A 17,754-nucleotide genomic window follows, 5' to 3' on the forward strand; every position below is an offset into this window, starting at 1 on the left:
GCTAGTCAGGAACAACATTAGTTTTTTCCATTAATTTACTTTATATCCCTGTCGGAAGTTCCCCTTGCTCCTTTCCTTCCAGTTCTTCCCTCTCATCTCCCTTCCACTACACCTGTGAACCCTTCCCATTATTCTCAGAGAAAGTGAGCCTTCCCATGTGTATCAATGGTCTTGACACAGGCTGCCTTGTCCTCCTGGCAAACCCAGCACTGGTGAGCCCTGCCCCATTTCCTATGCATCCCATTCCCAGTACCACCAGAACCCAGCTGTCATATTTCAGCAAACCAGGATATGCTAACACAGCTGAAGACAAGAAAGTGACCTTAAATCCAATCTTATGGAGAGAATAGAGGCCTTTCCAGTTATTATACATAGAAGCATTTCCATCAATGCTCATGGTGTGTAGAGGAACCATGCCAAGAATCTACTTAAGAGACTTGCATGTGTGTGTGTGTGTGTATGTGTGTAGGTGCACACCCAAAGTGTCAGTCACTCAGGAGGCACAAGCAAATGTAACACTTGAACTTAGGACTTTAAGAGTAGCCTGGGCATTTGACAAAAATCCAACATCCATTCATGTTTAAAGTCTTGGAAAGATCAGGGATACAAGGCACATACCTGAACATAGTAAAGGCAATAAACAGCAAGCCTATAGCCAATATCAAATTCAATGGAGAGAAACTTAAATCAATCCCACTGAAATCAGGGACAAGACAAGGCTGCCCACTCTCTCCATATCTCTTCAACATAGTACTTAAAATACTAGCTAGAGCAATAAGACAACTAAAGGAGATCAAGGGGATACATTCAGAAAGGAAGAAATCAAAGTATCACTATTTGCAGATGATGTGATAGTATACGTGAGTGACCCCAAAAACTCTATCAGGGAACTCCTACAGCTCATAAACACCTTCAGCAGAGTGGCAGGATACAAAATTAACTTAAAATCAGTAGGCCTCCTGTATACAAAAGACAAAAGGGCTGAGAAAGAAATTAGGGAAACAGCCTTCAGAATAGCCACAAAGGACATAAAGTACCTTGGTGTGAACCTAACCAAGCAAGTCAAAGACTTGTATGAAAAAAATTTCCAGTCTCTGAAGAAAGAATTAGAAGAAGATATGAGAAGATGGAAAGATCTCCCATGCTCATGGCTTGGCAGAATTAATATAGTAAAAATGGCCATCTTACCAAAAGCAATCTACAGATTCAATGCAATTCCTATCAAATTACCAACACAATTCTTTACAGACCTGGAAAGAAAAATTCCCACCTTCATATGGAACATCAAGAAACTCAGAATTGCGAAAACAATTCTCTACAGTAAAAGATCGTCTGGAGGTATCTCCATCCCTGATCTCAAGTTGTACTATAGAGCAACAATACTAAAAACTGCATGGTACTGGCATAGAAACAGACTGGTGGATTCAATGGAATTGAATAGAAGACCCTGACACAAATCCACACACTTAAGGACACCTGATTTTTGACAAAAGATGCCAAAACCATTCAATGGAAAAAAGACAGCATCTTCAACAAATGGTGCTGGTCTAACTGGATGTCTACATGTAGAAAAATGCAAATAGACCCATACTTATCACCCTGCACATAACTAAAGTCTAAGTGGATCAAAGACATCAATATAAAACCAGACACACTAAACCGCTTAGAAGAAAAAGTGGGGGAGAGACTTGAACTCATTGGCACAGGAGACAACTTCCTGAACAGAACACCAACAGCACAGGCTCTAAGAGCAACAATCAATAAATGGGACCTCATGAAACTGAAAAGCTTCTGTAAAGCAAAAGACACTGTTATCAGAACAAAATGACTGCCTACAGACTGGGAAAGGATCTTCACCAACCCTTTATCTGACAGAGGGCTAATATCCAGTATATATAAAGAACATGAAGTTGAACAACAACAAATCAAGTAATCCACTTAAAAAATGGAGTACAGAGCTAAACAGAATTCTCGATAGAGGAATATCGAATGGCAGAGAAACACTTAAAGAAATGCTCAACATCCTTAGTCATAAGAGAAATGCAAATCAAAATGACCCTAAGATTTCACCTTATACCCATCAGAATGGCCAAGATAAAAACTCAAGTGACAACACATGCTGGAGAGGTTGTGGAGAAAGGGGAACCCTCCTCTACTGCTGGTGGGAATGTAAACTTGTACAACCACTCTGGAAATCAATCTGATGTTTTCTCAGACAACTAGGAATAGCACTTCCTGAAGATCCAGCTATACCACTCCTAGGCATATATCCAAAAGAGACTCAAGTACACAATAAGGACATTTGCTCAGCCATGTTTGCATCAGCCTTACTTGTAATAGCCAGAAGCTGGAAATAGCCCACATGTCTCTCAACAGAGGAATGGATACAGAAATTGTGGTTCATCTACACAATGGAATATTACTCAGCAATAAAAAACAAGGAAATCATGAAATTTGCAGGTAAATGGTGGGATGCGGAAAAGATAATCCTGAGTGAGCTATCCCAGAAGCAGAAAGACACACAGGGTATATACTCATATAGACTTATAATATAGGATAAACCTACTAAAATCTGTACACCTAAAAAAAACTAATCAAGAGGGAGGACTCTCGCTAAAATGCTCAATCCTTATCCAGAAAGGCAAAGAGGATGGACATCAGAAAAAAGCGAAAAGAGGGAACAAGTCAGGAGCCTGACACAGAGGACCTCTGAAAAGGTCTGCCCTGCAGACTATCAATGCTGAGACTTATGGGCAACCTTTGGGCAGAGTGCAGGGAATCTTAGGAAAGAAGTGGGAATCAGTAAGATCTGGAGAGGACAGGAACTCCACAAGGAAAGCAACAGAACCAAAAAATCTGAGCACAGGGATCTTTCCTGAGACTGATACTTGGACCAAGGACCATGCATGTAGATAACCTAAGACCTCTGCACAGATGTAGCCCATGGCAGTTTAGTATCCAAGTGGGTTCCATTGTAATAGAACAGGGACTGTCTGACATGAATTGATTTGGCCTGCTTTTTAATTACCTCCCCCTGAGGGGGAAGCAGCATTACCAGGCCACAGAAGAAGAAAATGCAGACACTCCTGATGAGACCTAATTGACTAGGATCAAAAGGAAGAAAAAGAAGACCTCCCTTATCAGTGGACTTGGGGAGGGGCATGCATGTAGAGGATGGAGGAAGGGAGGGATTGGGATGGGAGGAGGGAGGGAACCATAGAGGGGATACAAAGTGAATAAAGTATAATTAAATAAGAATTAAAAAAAAATAAGAGTAGCCTGGGCATCATAGTGAAGCCCTGTCTCAAAACATATTAAGTTAGTGTACATCTAATTTTTTTTCTTCTTTCTTTCTTAATTATGTTTATTCACTTTGTATCCCACCTGTAGCTTCCTCCCCCCTTCCCTCCCAAATCCATCCTCCTCTCCCTCTTTTCCTCCCAAATCCACCCTTCTTTCCCTCTTTGCTACCTGTTCCCCTCCCCCAGTCCACTGATAGGGGAGGTCTTCCTCCCCCTCCCTCTGATCCCAGTCTATCAGGTCTCATCAGGAGTGGCTGCACTGTCTTCCTCTGTGGCTTGGTAAGGCTGTTGCCCCGAGGGGCAGGTGATCAAAGAGTAGGCCAAACAGTTAATGTCAGAGAAAGTCCCTGTTCCCATTACTATGGAACCCACTTGGACACCGAACTGCCATGGACTACATCTGTGCAGGGGTCCTAGATTATCTCCATGAATGCTCCTTGGTTGGAGTATCAGTCTCAGAAAAGACCCCTGTGCCCAGATTTTTTGGTTCTGTTGCTCTCCTTATGGAGCGCCTGTCTCCTCCAGGTCTTTCTATCTCCCTTTTCTTTCCTAAGATTCCCTGAACTCTGCCCTATGTTTGGCTATGAGTCTCAGCATATGTTTTGATACCCTGCTGGGTAGAGTCTTTCAGAGGCCCTCTGTGGCTGGCTCCTGTTCTTTTCCCCATTTTCTCCCTCTTCTGATGTCCATCCTCTTTCCCTTTCTGAATGAGGATTGAGCATCTTACCCAGAGTCTTAAACACTTGCACGGTCTGGTAGTGTAGTTCCATTGGTACAGTGCTTACCTCCAAGCACAAAGCCCTGAGTTCCATCTTCAGTGCTCACACAAACAGGGCATGCTGCTACATGCCTGTAATCAAAGCACTTGGGTGGTGGAGGCTAAAGGGTAGGAGGTTCCAGGGCTTTCCTGCTACATAGGAGTTCAAGGCCAGTCAGGAATAGGTGAGACCCTGCCTTATTAAGACAAACACTTTATTGCTTTCACACCTGTATCTTTGGATATTTTGTTTTGTGTATTTTGGAGTACATGTGGAAGCTGAGAAATTAGAGATAGGCCATTGGGGATAGAGTTAAGGGAGGTGAACTTCTTAAAACATAGGTAAAAATATAGAGAGGCGCAAGTCAGAGTGGAGAGGTTCAAACTTGGATGTGAAAGTAATGAAGTTGGAAATGAACTGGAATGAGGGTATATAATAAAAACTCTATGGAAACCTACATCTTGCAATTGAAGTAAAAAAATAGAGAGGAGACAGTGGAACACAGGTGATATGAAAGAATGGGGGAGAATATTAAAGGCTAAAGGTGTAGTGGGGGCTAGGGGCCAGGGTAGTAGGGGAGAGCAGGGCATAGGGGGGAGTTAACAAAAAACTTAAGATGTCTAACGTCTTTGGCAATCCAGTCATTTGTAAGCGAATTAAAAATAAAACAAGTAAAAAAAGTCCCCTTGCAACCCCATTCACAGCTCAGCCTATATCTCTGGAGGCCAGCTGCCACCTGGGACAGGTATGACCCCTATGCCCTAGCACCTTACCTGTTGTGTCTCCCTAGCCAAGCCCAGCAGTGGTGAGCTACACTGCTGTTCACTAAATCTCCCGGATCACAGCACTACCTGTGACTATCTGGAACCACCAGGTACGGCCTCCTGCCCCCTGGTTTTCCTAAAACGTTCCCAACAGAGGTATAATGCACCTGCTTTCATTTTCTGGCACTCCATTTTCTGGCCTACAACTTGGGCTGTATTACCAGAGGCCTGCCAATACTAAAGACAAACAGATGGCTAAAGTCCAGCTAAGAACACAATCAAGAGTTGGGGCAATATGGCACCATCAGAACCCCACTATCATACAAGCACAGGATATCCTAACACAGTTGAAGGACAAGAAAGTGACCATAAATCCAATTTTATGAAGATTATAGGGCCTTTAAAGAAGAAATAAATTCCTTAAAGAAATATAGGAAAATACAATCAATAGGTGAAGGAAATCAATAAAACTGTTCAAGACCTGAAAATGGAAATAGAAGCAATAAAACACAAACTGAGGGAATCTTGGAAATATAAAACTTAGGGAAGAAATAGGAACTACAGAATTACCAACAGAATACAAGAGATGGAAGAGAATAGAATCTCAGGTGTATAAGGTACGATAGAAGAAATTGATAACATTGGTCAAAGAAAATGTCAAATTTAAAAAGTTTTTAACAAAACATCTAGGAAAATTGGGACACTATGAAAAGATCTAACCTAAAAATAGTATTTTAAACAAAATCATATAAGAAAGATTCCCTAACCTTAAGAGAGATGCTGATAAATATACAGGAAGCTTACAGAACACCAAATAGATTGGACCAAAAAAGAAAATCCTCCTGTCACATAAAAATAAAAAAAGTATACAGAACAAAGATTATTATTAAAAGCTTCAAGGGAAAAAGGCTAAGTAACATATAAAGGCAGACCTAGTAGAATTACACGAAACTTTTCAACAGAGGCCTTAAAAGCCAGAAGGGCCTGGGCAGATGGCTTACAGTCTAACAGACCACAGATGCCAACCTAGACTACTATACCCAGCAAAACTTTCAATCACCATACATGGAGAAAACAAGACATCCCATAGCAAAACCAATTTAAACGATATTTTTCAACAAATTCAGTGGATACAAGAAGGAAAACTCAAAACCAAGGAGATGAACTACACTCAAAACACAGGAAATAATTTCACACCAGCAAAAACAAAAGGGAAACACACACACATACACACACACCATCAATATCAAAATAACAGGAATTAACAATTGTTGGTCATTAATATCTTTTGACATCAGTGGACTCAATTCTGCAATAAAAAGACACAAGCTAACAAATGAAATCATTCTGTTGCATATAAGAATTACAGCTCAGCAACAAAAATAGCATTACCTCAGAGTAATGGGCTGGAAAAAGATTTTCCAAGTAAATGGACCCAAGAAGCAAACTGGAGTAGTCATTCTAATAACATAGACTTTCAACCACAATTAATAAAAAAAGATGGAGGACACTTCATACTTTAAGGAAAAATCCAAGATGAAGTCTCAATTCTGAATATCTATGCTCCAAATGTGAGGGTAGCCACATTTGTAAAGAAACATTAGTAAAATTTAAATAAAACATTGAACCACATGTTAATAGGAGACTTCAACACCCCACTTTCACCAACGGACAGGCCATCCAGAAACTCAATGGAGAAAAAAATGCAACTAACAGTTGTTATGAATCAAATGAACCTAACAGTTACTTACAGAATATTTCACCTAAACACAAAATATACCTTCTTCTCAGCACCACGTGGAACCATCTCCAAAACTGCCCATACACTCAGATGTAAAGCAAACCTCAACAGATCCAAGAAAATTGACATATTGCCCTGTGTCTTATCAGACTACCATGAATTAAAGCTAGACTTCAACAACAGAAACAGAGAGCCTACAAACTCACAGAAACTGAACAACCCTACACTCCATGACCAATGGGTCAAGGAAGGAATAAAGAAAGAAATTAAAGATTTCCTAGAATTCAATGAAAATGAAAGAACATAACCAAAATTATGGGGCACACTGAAAGCAGTGCTAAGAAAAAAGTTCATAGCACTAAGTATTTTCATAAAGAAATTGGAGAGATCTCATACAATGCAATTTAAATGCATGTCTGAAAGCTCTAGAATGAAAAGAATCAAACCCAAGAGGAGTAGATGGCCAGAAATAAACTCAGGGCTGAAGTCAATAAGTTAGAAACAAAGAATAAGAAATAATGAAACCTAGAGCTGGTTCTTTGAGAAAACACAAAATAATTAACTAAAAAAGAAAAGTATCCAAATTAATAAAATCAGAAATGAAAATGGGGATATAATGGACACTGAGGAAATCCAAAGAATCATTAGGTCTTACTTAAAAAGTCTGCATTCCATAAAATTGGAAAATCTAAATGAAATGGATGATTTCCTTGATAGATACCACTTACCAACGTTATAGCAAAATGAGGTAAACAATTTAAACAGGCTTATAACCCCTAAAGAAATAGTAGTAGTCATTAAAAGTCTCCCAACCAAAAAAGCCCAGGGCCAGATGGTTTCAGTGCAGAATTCTAACAGACCTTCAAAGAAGAGCTAACACCAATAATACTCCTCAAAATAGAAACAGAAGGAACATTGCCAAACTCATTCTATGAAGCTACAGTCACCTTGACACCCAAACCACACTAAGATCCGACAAAGAAAGAATTTTTAGACCACTCTCGCTCATGAACATTGATGCAAAAATAATAATCACAAACTAAGCCCAAGAACACATTAAAAACATTATCAAAGAAGATCAAGTAGGCTTCATTCCAGGAACGCTGGGATAATTCAATATAAGGAAAAACCCTCAATGTAATCCACCATATAAACTGAAGGAAAAAAAAAATGACATAATTGGTTCTTTTGGCATAGGTATAGCCGTTTTTGTTTCAGGCCCACCAGCCATATTATCTCAACTTGTTGCTGATGAAAAAGAATCTTTGTACAAGGTAAGTTTGACCAAAAACTGTGATTATGCTCAGCATACTCTGTGGCCTTGTTATTCCTAGAAATTCCTCAACCATAAGCACAGCTGTCCCTAACCATAAATTTTACCTGGGACCAATCAATTTAAAAGTCAGCTAGAACTGCTTGTCTAGCAAAAATAACTTATCAGAACCAACCACCCTGTATCACTATCTGCCCCCTGTATGAGCTAACTGCATCTTTTGCCTTTATATCTTGACCATGGAAAATGGATCAATGTCATAATTAGGCTCCCAAGTCCTTTTGTGGCTCTGATTGCAATCAGCTTGGAAAAGGCATCCAGTAAAACATTCATATCTAAATGAGACTGGAGTCTGAACAGTTTGTGCAAATATTCTTGAACTATAACCACCATCTTATTAGATGCTGAAAAAGCCTTTGACAAAATCCAATGCCCTTTCATGTTAAAAGTATTGGTGAGATTAGGGATACACAAGGTGCATACCTAAACACAATAAAGGCAATATACAGCAAGCCAATAGCCAACATCAAATTAAGTGGCGAGAAACTTAAAGCAATTTCACTAAAATCAGGGACAAAATAAGACTGCCCACTCTCTCCATTCAACATAGTACTTGAAGTTCTATCTAGAGCAATTAAGACAACTAAATGAGATCAGGGGATACAAACTGAAAAAGAAGTCAAAATATTGCTCTTCACAGATGATAATGATATACATAAGGAACCTCCAAATTCTACCAGAGATAGAAAAACTCTTACAGCAAAGTGGCTGAATACAAAATGAAGTAAAAAAAAAAAAAAAAAATCAGTAGCCCTCCTTATATAGATGATAAACAGACCGAGAGAGGAATCAGGGAGATGACACCCTTCATGATAGTTGCAAATATAAAATATCTGGTGTAATTCTAACCAAGCAAGTGAAAGACCTGTATGACAAGAACTTCAAGTCTCTGAAGAAAGAAATTGAAGATATCAGAAGATGGAAAGATCTCCCATGCTCATGATCAGTATGATTAGCATAATTAAAATGGCCATTTTACCAAAACAATCTACAGAGTCTATGCAATTCCTATCAAAATCCCAACAATTCTTTAAAGACCTTGAAAGAACAATTTTCATATGGCAAACAAAAACCAGGATATCTAAAACAATCCTGTACAATAAAGAGCTTCTGGAGGTATCTCCATTCCTGCTTTCAAGCCGTAGTAAAGAGCAATAGTAACAAACCCACATGATATTGGCATAAAAACAGATTTATCAGTGGAATTGATTGATTCAATTGAAGACCCAGAAATAAACCAACACACCTACAGACACTTGATTTTTAACAAAGCCAAAATCATACAGGGAAAACAAAAGACAGCATCTTTAACAAATGTTGCTGGTGTAACTGGATGTCTGAGAATGTATAAGAATATAATTAGATCCGTATTTACCACTCTGTACAAAACTCAAGTCCAAGTGGATCAAAGACCTCAACATAAAACTGGATACACTAAATCTAATAGAAGATAAAGTGGGGAAATATCCTTGAACACATTGGTACAGGAGACAACTTCCTGAACAAAACACCAACAATCCAGGCATTAGGAGCAATAATTAATAAATGGGACTTCTTGAAACTGAAATGCTTCTATAAGGCAAAGGACACCATCAATAGCACAAAATGGCAGCCTACAGATTGTGAAAAGATCTTCACCAACCCTATATCTGACAGAGGGATGATATCCAAAATATATAAAGAACTCAAGAAATTAAACACCTATAAATGAAATAACCTAACTTAAAATGGGGTATAGATCTAAACAAAGAACTTAAATATCCATATTCATTAGTCATCGGGGAAATGCAAACAAAAAGGACTGATATTTTATATCCATCAAAATCACTAAGATAAAAAACTCAAGTGACAGTACATGCTGGGGAGGACTGGAACAAGGTGAACACTCCTCCATTGCTGGTGGGAGTGCAAACCTGTACAGCCACTCTGGAAATCAATCTGGAGATTTTTCAGAAAATTGGGGATAGTTCTACCTCAAAACCCAGCTATACCACTCCTGGGCCATAAGCCCAATGATGGTCCACCATATCACAAGGACATTAGCTCAACTGTGTTTATCACAGCTTCATTTGTAATAGCCAGAAACTGGAAACAACCTACATTTCCCTGAACTGAAGAATAGATTAGAAATGTAGTAGAGTTAAACAATGGAACACTACTTATCTAATAAAAACAAGGACCTCATGAAATTTCCAGGCAAATAGATGGAACTAGAAAATATTATCCAGAATGAGGCCACCCAGATCCAGATAGACAGGCATGGTATGTAGTCATTTAGAAGTGGATATTAGCTATAAAATATAGCATAGCCACTCTATAATCCACAGATCCAAAGAGGCTAAGTAACAAGGAGAGCTCAAGGGAGGATGCTTGAATCTCACTCAGAAGGGGAAAAAAAGATAGACTTCTGAAATAGACGGAGGGAGGGAACTGGGTGAAAGGGGGCAGGGAGAGGAATAGGGGTGGGGATCAGGTATGGGGAAAGGGAGGGAGGGCTGAGAGAGAACTTAAACTGATGGATGGGGGAGGCTCCTGGGAGTCTATAGTGGTGACCCTACCTGAGAGTCCTAGTAGTGGGGGAAATGGAGCCTGAAGTGGCCACCCCCTGTAGCCAGGTGGGACTTCCAGTGGAGGGCGGGGGACACTAACACACACAAAACCCTCGACCTAGCCAATCATGATTGGCCCAACTTGAGTAGCATGCCATAACAGAGAGCCCACCATTGGCACCACTAATGCCACTCTGCTATTGTTGTGGACAGCAGGCTAGTGTAACAATCATCTGAGTGGATTCACCCAGCACCTGACAAAAACTGCTACAGAGACCCACAACCAAACATTAGGCAGAGCTCAGGAAACCTTATGGAAGAGGGAAAGGAAGGATTGAAAGGGCCAGAGAGGTCAAGAACATTGCATACAGGCTCACAGAGACTGAACCACCACCAAGAGAACATGCATGGACAGTCCTAGCTACCCTGTCCACATATGTAACAGATGTGCAGCCTGGAATTCATGTGGGACCTCTACCAGAAGGAACAGCGACGGTCTCTGTGGGACTCCTTTCCCCTAACTGGATAGCCTGTCTATCATTAAAAGATGGGCCCAGACCTACTTGATATGTCAAGGCAGGTTGACATCCATGGGAAATCTCCCCTTTCCTGAGAAAAAGAGAGGGGGTACAGGAGAAGAGAAAGGAGGATGAGAGGGAGGGACTGGGTGGAGAGAAGGGAGGGAAGTTCCTACTAGGATGTAAAGTAAATAAATTACTTAATGAAAAGAAAACACAAAAGGACGTTGGCAAGGATACCATCCCTGTGCCCTTTACATCCCAGTGCAGGGTCAGGCTCACTGAGAACGAAGCAGGTACTGAAAGAGTTAACTGAGTGTTTTTGTAGGGTGGATCCTTTAAAAGCAGGAAAGCAAAACATTAACAAAGTTACAATTTTCACCCAGGTGCTGAAGTCAATTTCCTAGTTCATCTACAGACCCTGTGATTTCAGTGCCCATAACTGAAACACAGGAATTCACTGAATAAAAGTGTCAATCTAATGCTCATATTTCAGCGGCATTAAAAGGACCAGTTCTGGAACATTAATGTTACCCACCACGCACAAAGTCTAGTGCTACTGGGAGGAGGGACAAGTAAGAACACACAGTAACCACACGCTGTGTTGGACTAAGGCACTGGGTGATGCTCAGTCACACGGTGCTTTACCAGAATTCAAGAAGCCGTGGAGCAGTGGTTCTCAGCCTGTGGGTCACAACCACACTGCAAACCTCTATCTCCAAAAGCATCTACGTTATGATTCATAACAGTAGCAAAATTACAGCTATGAAGTAGCCATGAAAACAATTTTATGGTTGGGGTCACTACAACATGAGGAGCTGGGATGCTGGGGTCACATATCAGGGAGGTTGAGAACCACTTCTTTGGATGGGATGGTTCAAGAAGGGCTATCAGAGAAAGATACAAATGTGGAGCATTAAAGCATTTAAAAATGGTGCATGCCTGCAATCCCAGCTAGTCAGGTGGCCCACAGAATCAACTAACCTGGGCTCATAGGGGCTCAGAGACTGAACCAACAACCCAGGAGCCTGCACAGGACTGACATAGGTCTTCTGCAATTGTGTAGCTTGGTCTTCTTGTGGGAGCAGGGCCTGTCTCTGGCTTGCTTTTAGGACCCTTCCCTCCCACTGGGTTGCCTCATCCAGCCTCAACATGAAGGGAGGTGCCTAGTCTTACTGCAACTTGGTATGCCATGATTGCTCGATATCCATGGGAGGCTTGCACTTTTTTCTAGAGAGAAACAGAGGGAGAGTGGATGGGGAGGGTGCAGAGGAAGGTGTGGGAGAGGGGCTGGGAGGAGAGGAGGGAGTAGAAACCGGTCATCACAGAAAAAAACTACACCCATAGAATTAGCAGGTATGAACATAATTGAAAAAAATATGAGTAGAAAGACTACATGGCCATGCCACTCTCTCCACACACTGTGTAGATGATCCAGTTCACACAACTGAAAAGAAAGAAGTCCCCACTAGCAGTTGGCTTCTGAGGTGCTGGGCAGGTTATCTCAGCTAGTGGAGAATGTACTGAGGAGCGTCAAGGCCCAGGTTTGTCCTTAGCACCACAGACACCCTCCCTGCAAAAACAGAAAAACGAAGGTGGCTGTGCAAGGGTGTGTGAGCAGGTACTGGGTATAAGAGTGGGTATCTGTGTGCTTCACTCAGACACAAACCTAGTTGGTGTGAAAGCTCCCCAAGACCTCAAGCTGAGACGCCCGAACCTCTGCTTCCCACGCCCTGTTGTATTAACTGGCTGGGAAGTGCGAAGTGCGGCAGCTCCCTGTGCTGGCTGAGAAACAGTCCTAGGGTGGCTGGGGAAAGGGCTCCTGCTGCTTAGACCGTGATCACTCACAGCTGGCTGCTGTACCCGGGTGAGTCAAATATATGTAGCAGCCTAAGTGGTAAGGTAAGGCTGCGAGGCTCAGGAGTGTTGAGGGAGGTACGGAAAACGCCTGGTCTGGAAACACTGAATGATAGGATTAACACATGCATCTAGGAAATAAACGTAAGTCACGTGCAGGCAGTAACTGGGGTAGATCATCACTGAAGATTCAGTTCTGAGGCTGAATTAAAACTACCTCAGAATGTAACATCATCTGTATGAACAAAGCATGATGTACTCTGTTGAGGAGGAGAGGTGTAGCCAGGTATTGTGGGCTGTGTCCGTAAGTCCAGTACTCAAGAGGCCAATGCACGAGAACTCATGAGTTTGAGGCAAGACTGGACTGCAGCGAGACCCTGTCCCCCAAAGAAGAAGGGGGTGAGGAAAGGGAAAAAGGGAGAGGGGCTCACAGAACAAAACCAGGCTCTACACATGGCTTGGCATAGGACCTGGCAGGCTCAGGTGTTGCAGTTTTCTGCATCTGTGTTTTACATCCCCCCAAAGAACAGAAAGGCACCCCAACAGCAGACTCTTGCTTTGCTCAACGCTGTGCTTGCCTGGGTAGCCTTGACTTATGCGTGGCCCTGGATTCCGGCAGAAGAAGAGCTGTTGCCGTTTATTTGGTTGGGTGCTTGCCTACCGTCCACTGGAACACCGCATAGAGGTAGTACAAGCGCAGCTCTAACCCAGCACCCTGGGGGTGGAGACAGGAGGGTCAGTTCAAAGACATCTTTAGCTGCAGGACAAACTGAAGACCAGCCTGGGCTACACAAGTCCCTGTTTCAAAGAAACTGTAAACCCCATACCCCATAGTTCTTCCTGAGAGACATCCAAACATTCAAAGAAAGGGAGGAGAAAATTTTTATCAAAGAGACACTTAAAAGAAGAGTAAACAGCGGGATTATTGCTCACCTCTCCACAGCCAGCACCTACTCGGACTCAGTGCTACAGACGCAGGAAAGCGCTCTTAAAAGTGGTTACCTCCCCGCCCAAGGTCTGTGATTGGCCCTTGGGAATCAATCCCACCACTGAGAAATGTCTATCTAGGAGAGGGATAGGCGGAGACCGATTTCTGCCCCAGGCCCTTGCTGTTCCTGCTCACACCTGTGGCTTGCAACTTTGATAGCATTTAGACTTACCCACAGTGGGGGTGCGCTGTTATTTTACATTGCTAACATCCAAAGAGTCTGGTTTTGGCTCAGGTGGCTGTCATTAAAGAACCATGAAGGTCAAAGGGAACTTGAGAGGGGGCAAGACAATAGATGGTAATGGAAGAAAAGATGACAACTATTTTGTGTTTCTCTCATATAGGAATGAGATTTATTTATTAAATTTTATTTATTTCTTTATTTTTGTGTGTGGTGGGGGTAGGACTCATGTGCCATATGTTGCACACAGGTGCAGGTCAGAGAGGAGCTGCTGGGGGTCCTGGAGATGGGGGATTGAACTCAGGTTGTTAGGTTTGGCGGCAAACACTTTTATCTGCTGAGCCATTTCACTGGTCCACAAATCTAGATTTAAATGAACAGACACACATTAGCACACACATATCTGTAAGATGAACTTCTGGTTGGATGTGACAACACACCTGTAATTCCAGCACTTATGAAGCTAATCTAAATTTAAGGTCAGCTGGGATACACTTTGAAACCCTGTCTTTAATAAAATCAGTCTTGCTTCTTTCTGGTGTGTGTGTGTGTGAAAGAGAGGGAGAGAAAGAGACTTGGGAATGGAACCTAGGGCTTCACACATGCTAAGCAAGTGTTCTATTATTGAATAATAGTCCTAGCCTTCATGTCATTTATTTATTTACCAAGCTACTGAATTTTATGTGAGAATTCTGAGGAATCTCTTATAGCCAGGATCTGGAACACATAATTCAGTCCATCATTAGAGAAGAAATATTTTTTTTTAAATTTTTTTTTATTTTTTATTCTTTTTATAAGTTATATTTTATTAACTCTGTATCCCAGCCGTGTCCCGATCCCTCATTCCCTCCCAGTCCCTCCCTCCCTCCCTCATCTCCACCGTGCCCCTTTCCAAGTCCACTGATAGGGGGGACCTCCTCCCCATTCATCTGATCCTGTTTTATCAGGCATCTTCAGGACTGGCTGCAAAGCCCTCCTCTGTGGCCTAACAGGACTGCTCCTCCCTTCGGGGGTGGGGAGACCAAAGAGCCAGTCATTGAGTTCCTGTTAGAAATAGTCCCTGTTCCCCTCACTTTGGGAAAACAATTGGTTACTGAGCTACCACAGGCTACATCTGAGTGGAGGGAGAAGAAAGATTTTTAAAAAGAAACTGTAATCTCTATGATCCAGATTTTGCTCATTCTGATAGTTCTGAGACAGGGTCTCACTATGCAGCCATCACTGTTCTGGAACTCACTAAGTAGACTTGGCTGATCTCAAACACACAGAGATCTATCTGCCTGTGCTTCCTGAGTGCTGGGGTAAACGTATGCACCACTATGCCCAAACCTGAGACTTGCTTTTGACAGGGTCTTGCTTTGCAGCCTAGGCTCATCTGAATTCAGACCTCCAGTTTGTGGCAATCCTCCGACTTCAGCCTCTTGCGTCCAAGGTGTGTGTGACTCATAGTACTAGCTTAGTTCTGAGACTTTTGCCCAGTTCTGCAATGCTTTCAAGCTTAAACTTTTCAGTGATTTAGTTGAAACACTATCAATTTCCTAGATGTATTTTGGAAATTTCATGCTTTTTGCTTTTGTGTTGGCAGGCAGGTGTGCTGTTTCTTACGTCCCAGTACTCAGGTGATCTCTCTTGTGGTAGAATTAAGGTAGAGGGAATTTGATTATTCTGCCAAATCAATTGGCCCTTTCTAGAAATTTCTTCTCCTGATTTTTTTTTTTTTCAAGACAGGGTTTCTCTACATAGCTTTGGCTGCTCTTGACTCACTTTGTAGACCAGGCTGGCCTCGAACTCATAGAGATCTGCCTGCCTGTGCCTCCTGGAGTGCTGGGATTATAGACATGAGCCACCTCGTAGGCTGAGTTCTGATTCTTTAAAATGTTAGATGAACAATTTGGTTTTATCATGTTCACTTAGAATCTTAACATGCATGACTCCATTCAAGTTTTAGCCTGGCTTGTTGTAATCAATGATGAGTCTTATGGTTTTTATTTAACAGTTTATTATTATTCTATAGGCTACACTAAGTCACTGTACGCAAGTGTACAATGCTCTTCGTGCATACACCACATACCAACTGCCGCCCCATTTACCTCCGGACAGTTTTGCTTCTCCTTTCGGGTCACTAGTGCATACATAAATTTATGCAGCTATAAAGGATCCACAGGTGAGAGAAAACCCATTACTTCTCTTTTTTTGTGTGTATGGGTGCAGTGAGCTTTATTGATATTCAAGAGATTAGGGCTCCCTGTGCCCCTCCCACTATGGGGGTCTGGGACGGAAACTGAGGGAGATGCTCAGTGTCAGGGGCTGAGCAGGGACAGGGACTCCTCAGCAGCCAAGGGCCTCTCTCTTGTCCTTGTTGGGGTGGGTAGTCCAGGGCTTCTTACTCCTTGGAGGCCATGAGGTAGACTATGAGGTCCACCACCCTGTTGCTGTAGCCATATTCATTGTCATACCAGGACATGAGCTTTACAAAGTTGTCACTGAGGGCAACGCCAGCCCCAGCATCAAAGGTGGAAGAGTGGGAGTCACTGTTGAAGTCACAGGAGACAACCTGGGTCCTCAGTGTAGCCCAGGATGCCCTCAGTGGGCCCTTGGATGCCTTGCATAACCACCTTCTTGATGTTATCATACTTGGCAGGTTTCTCCAGTCGGCATGTCAGATCCATGATAGACACGTTGAGAGTGGGAATGTGGAGGGTCATGCCAGTGAGCTTCCTGTTCAGCTCTGGGATGACCTTGCCCACGGCCTTGGCAGCACCAGTGGATGCAGGGATGATGTTTTGGGTGGCCCCGTGGCCATCAAGCCACAGCTTTCCAGAGGGGTCATCCAGTCTTCTGGGTAGCAGTGATGGCATGGAGTGGGGTCATGAGTCCTTCCACGATGCGAAAGTTGTCATGGATGACCTTGGCCAGCGGAACTAAGCAGTTTGTGGTGCAGGAAGCACTGCTTACAATCTTGAGTAAGTTGTAAACACCCATCACAAACATGGGGGCATCCGCAGAAGGGGCAGAGATAACCTTTTTTGGCCCCATTCTTCAAGCAGGCCCCAGCCTTCTCCATAGTAGTGAAGACACCAGTAGACTCCACAACATACTCGATACCAGCATCGCCCCATTCCAGGATCTCACTCCTGGAAGATGGTGATGGGCTTGCCATCGATGACAGGCTTCCCATTCTCAGCCTTGACTGTGCTGTTGAAGTTGCCATGGGAGAGTCATACTGGAACATGTAGACCATGAGGTCGATGAAGGGGTCATTGATGGCCACAACCTTCACTTTGCCAGAGCCGCAGGCAGCTCTGGTTACCAGGCATCCAATACGGCCAAATCTGTTCACTCTGACCTTCACCATCATGCCCAAGGGACGAGGCTGGCACTTCATGGAAAGATATGGCTGTCTCTGGAACAGGGAGGAGCAGAGAGCTCACTACTTCTCTTTATAAGACTGACTAAATTAGGTTAATCTGGATAGTTGCATCCATTTTCCTGCAAATGACTTCATTTGTGTGTGTGTGTGTGTATTATTCCTTGCCATTTTATTTTATTTTATTCCATTTCAAAAAGAAATGCATTTTATTTCAAAAAGAAATGCAGGAAACTTTGGCAAAACAGAGAAGCTGTGTTATCTCCCGCACTTCCAGCATTAATCACATGTTTCAAGATGCAATCTGTGTTTCTGACAACTGCCTGTAATTGAGAGGCCTCTATAATGCCCATCTGTGCTCAGTTCAATGAAGTTTGCTAGACTGGCTCAGGCAAA

At 42.5% G+C, this 17,754-nt stretch overlaps 1 pseudogene; it reads right to left on the reverse strand.

Moving 5' to 3' along the window:
* Window positions 1-16,374: 16,374 nt before the first annotated feature.
* On the reverse strand, window positions 16,375-17,346 carry LOC110544294 (glyceraldehyde-3-phosphate dehydrogenase-like; annotated as a pseudogene).
* Window positions 17,347-17,754: the final 408 nt, after the last annotated feature.

The sequence above is a fragment of the Meriones unguiculatus genome, chromosome 14, assembly GCF_030254825.1.
Source record: "Meriones unguiculatus strain TT.TT164.6M chromosome 14, Bangor_MerUng_6.1, whole genome shotgun sequence".
Classification (NCBI taxonomy): Eukaryota; Metazoa; Chordata; class Mammalia; order Rodentia; family Muridae; genus Meriones; species Meriones unguiculatus.